Raw genomic sequence first — 3,855 nt, 5'->3', positions numbered from 1 at the left:
GGCCGCCAACGGCTACAGAGGTGTGTGTGTGTGTGTGTGTGTACAGCTGCAGAGGGGGCCAACGGCTACAGAGGTGTGTGTGTTGTGTGTGTGTACAGCTGCAGAGGGGCCGCCAATGGCTACAGAGGTGTGTGTGTGTGTACAGCTGCAGAGGTGTGTGCGAGACAATGAGACGGAGGAGCTTTCAATGGCTTCAGAAGTGTGTGTGTGTGTGTTGGAGAGAGGGTTATATGTGTGTATAAGTGCTGATTACATGTTTGTGTGTGTGTGTGTTGTCTGCAGGGGGTTATGATGGCTATCGGCCTCCCTTCCCCAATGTAGGGGGCAACTACAGCCAGACTCAATTTGGAAACGCCCCACGGGAGTACAGCAACAACACCTACCAGAGGGTAAACACATACACACATACACACACACACACACACACACACACACACACACACTCACCTCAAGATGCAAGATAGATGCTAGAATAGCACACACACTGACTTTCACACAACAGCACCCAATTGAATTTGAGACTTAACAATCCCCCCCCCCCCCCCCCATCTCTCTCTCCCCCCCAGGATGGCTACCAGCAGCAGGGCTTTAAGCGGGGTGCAGGTCAGAGCTCTCGGGCGTATCTCGAGGTAACGGCCAGCCACGCTCCTAACGGCTAACGATGTGCACCCGCCTCCAACGTGCCCCCTACCCCCTGCCACCCCACCCCAGTCCCTTTCTCTCTCTCTCTCTCTCTCTGTCTCTCTCTCTCTCTCTCTCTCTCTCTCTCTCTCTCTCTCTCTCTTTTCATTCCGCCCCCCCACGTTGCTCCCAGAGAACACAGCTTGTTTAAGGGAACACCAAGACTGCCCACCAGACTCCAGGCTGCCGCTGGATTTGTGTTTCAGCAACAGCTTTTTTTTTTTTTTTTTTTTTCTCTCTCTTTCTTTTTTCGGACTCTAAATGATTCTCCTGTAAACTTGAAAAGAATATTTTCATTAATTTATTTTTTGTACAAAAGGAAATGCAAAAAAAGCATCGTCTGGCCCTGCTCAACACGAGTGACTCTCTCCTTCAGCTGCTCCCACGCTTCTCTCTCTTTCTTTCTTTCTCTCCCTCCGTCTCATCCCCCTCTCCAGTTCCTGCAGATGCATTTGGGTTCTTAAAGCACTCATCGTTTCTGTTTTCGGTTTGTTTTTGTCCATGGATTTGAGTGTTGCTGCAGTTTGTGTGTGTGTGTGTGCGCGAGCGAATGTTTGAGTGTGTATTGAATGGTGTGTTTGTGTGTGAACGAGCGTGTATTAAGTAGTGTGCGTGCGTCTGTCTGTGTGTGTATGAGCGTGTATTGAGTAGTGTGTGTGTGTGTGTGTGTGTGTGTGCGCGCGCGCGCTCGCTCATGTTGCCCATGTCGCTTGTGAAGGGACAGTTTCAATAAAAGCTGTTGCATCACCGCCTGTCTGCTGCTTCCTATTCCTCCTTTGGCTCCGCCTCCTCTTTTTGTTTGGACTCCTCCCATAGCCACCTGGATCCGCCCACATCACCTGCCTAGTCTGTCCGTCTTAGAATGGGCCAATCATGCGCCACACAACACAACACACACTCCGTGCCCATAAATACAACACAAACTCCAGGCCCATAAATCAACACACACTCCGTGCCCATAAATACAACACACACTCCATGCCCAGGCCAGCAGACTTGCACAAATACAACAAACTGCAGCAATCACACAACACCACCTCCTGTACGCCTACATCAGCTCAAACCCCAAACTGTACCCATCACCCAACACCTATAACTCCGTATGTTTTTATAGTCTTCATAGAAGGCTTTCTTCTCCTAGCAGAATGAAGCCATAGGGCTTATCTATTAGGAGGTTTACCGCTACCGGAGTTAACTTGTCCAGGTTTGACACTAAACCACATACTTGGAAGGCCCACCAGGACAAACCACAACATCCACAGCCCATAAGCTTGCATTACTTTAAAATCAGTGTCATCATCAGTGTCATATGCCCAAACCAGAGAGAACTCCTCATGGAGTTCTTAAGAGTGTGTGTGTGTGTGTGTGTAGAAGACAGAAGTGTAAACTACACGTTCAAAGGTTCAACCTCTTCCTCTACAAGAAAAAAGAAACAATCTAGACAACACACATCTAATTCTGCAGTTTGCACTTTCTGTGTATTTGATGTGCATTGATCTGATCACAACTGTGTGGGTGTATACTGGTGTATGTGTGTCATGGCGTGTGTGTGTGTGTGTGAACGTGCATACACATTAATGTCCCAGCCTACATGTATGTCCTGGCGATGTGTGTGTGTGTGTGTGTGTTTCAGGACGTGGAGGATCCTTCAGATGCAGCCGAGGGATGATCACGCACCACACCAGCTAACTGGAGCGCTCAGGAGCACACCCCTGAACTGCCCTTACAGCCCCCATTAGTCCTAAAAAATACCCCCCCACCCGTAACTCTCATGAGAGTCTCAAACATACCCCCCCAACCCTCAGCAGCTACCATCAAAGCGGTGTATTTAGAATGTTGTAAAATGAACATTCTAAAGAATATCTGTCCATGGAATGTGATCTGGAAGTTTAGAATCTTACATTGTTGATGAACACATTGTTTTAGTAGAACGTTCAAGTCCCCTGCGGAAGGGTTAGAAGCCTCATAAGAGTTCTAAACACACACAGCCAACCCTGTCCTGTCCTGTCCTCCTCTCCCTCCACTCCCCCTGGGCCCGCCCCACTACTCTGTCTCTGAACTAGCAGGAACCTCTGCCTTGTGTGCACAACCAGGAAGTCATTCAGTTTAGGGCAGGGGCTTCCACGTACGAGTGGCCAAAACCAGACTCAAGCCACGGGAGAAATCCCCAATGCGGCTGCTATGGTAACCTCATGTCTCACGGCGCTGAGCTGCTTGGGCCTGCTGTAGTGTTTAAGCTGTCAGAAAAGCATTATGGGATGGATGCCTTGACTGACAGCGACGCTGTCACTCTGAGGAATCACTCCTCACTCACTTCCTGTCTGCACAGGAAGTGCGTACTGTGCTGTCAGGATGACTGCATCCAGGTTACTGAACAGCTCTTTCTGTTCATTCCGTCTGGCTTGACTGTTATTTAGAACCCTGGAGGGATGTGTTTACACATGGTGTCATATGAACACACCGAGCCATTTTGCCTGTGGTCGCACTGAACTGCATCTGAAATATGTGTATGTGAGCACTGCACTGTCAAGCTTTCCATTAAAGAAGGATCTTGCAATGGGTCTGGTGGGTGTTGCTTGTGAGGAGCATCACAAGTTTCAGGTCCTGACATCGACTGGAAATACGCCTACCTGACTAGTAGATTTCACAAGGAACACACTGTAGGTCTAATACACATACACACACACACACACACACACACACACACACACACTACTACTCAAACCAATTGCTCTCTGAGTTAGCACAATGAAACATCACATTGATTGGCGACATTTTCCAATCTTCTCGAGAAGGCTCAACTGACAGACTCAAACAAAGGGTTAAAGTTTATTTCAAGTGAAGTAGGAGCTTCTACTAATCAGGGCCACATTACAGCCATATAACAGCCAGATCAGAACCATATCAGGGCCAGATCTGGGCCATATAACAGCCAGATCAGAACCATATTAGCCCAAAATGCCTAGTCCCTTATTCCGGTGTTGATTAGAAATAGAAGGAATTGAGTGCATTCAGTTTACGGGGTAAACCAGTCTAATCTGTTACCTGTATCATGTCCACCGCAGATTTTTTTTTACTTAATATTGTGGTCTCAAAACCCTCCCTCGGAACAGAAAATACTTATTTAGGAATTTTCATATATGCACGTTTACAAGTTACCCACAGATTGTCAAT

The 3,855-nt window shown here is 47.8% G+C and overlaps 2 long non-coding RNA genes across 2 annotated transcripts in view; one reads left to right on the top strand and one right to left on the bottom strand.

Annotated features, from left to right (window-relative positions):
- LOC116225178 lies at positions 1-636 on the top strand. Its single transcript, XR_004165963.2, has 3 exons — positions 1-20; positions 283-389; positions 567-636. It is a non-coding gene; the product is annotated as an uncharacterized LOC116225178 (long non-coding RNA).
- The window catches only part of LOC116225179, a 22,928-nt gene that overhangs the window by 3,270 nt on the left and 15,803 nt on the right, over positions 1-3,855 (bottom strand). The gene's annotated exons all lie outside the window — the stretch shown is intronic.

The sequence above is a fragment of the Clupea harengus genome, chromosome 20 (assembly GCF_900700415.2).
Source record: "Clupea harengus chromosome 20, Ch_v2.0.2, whole genome shotgun sequence".
NCBI classification, from domain to species: Eukaryota; Metazoa; Chordata; class Actinopteri; order Clupeiformes; family Clupeidae; genus Clupea; species Clupea harengus.
This window is presented reverse-complemented; position numbering and strand designations above follow the sequence as displayed.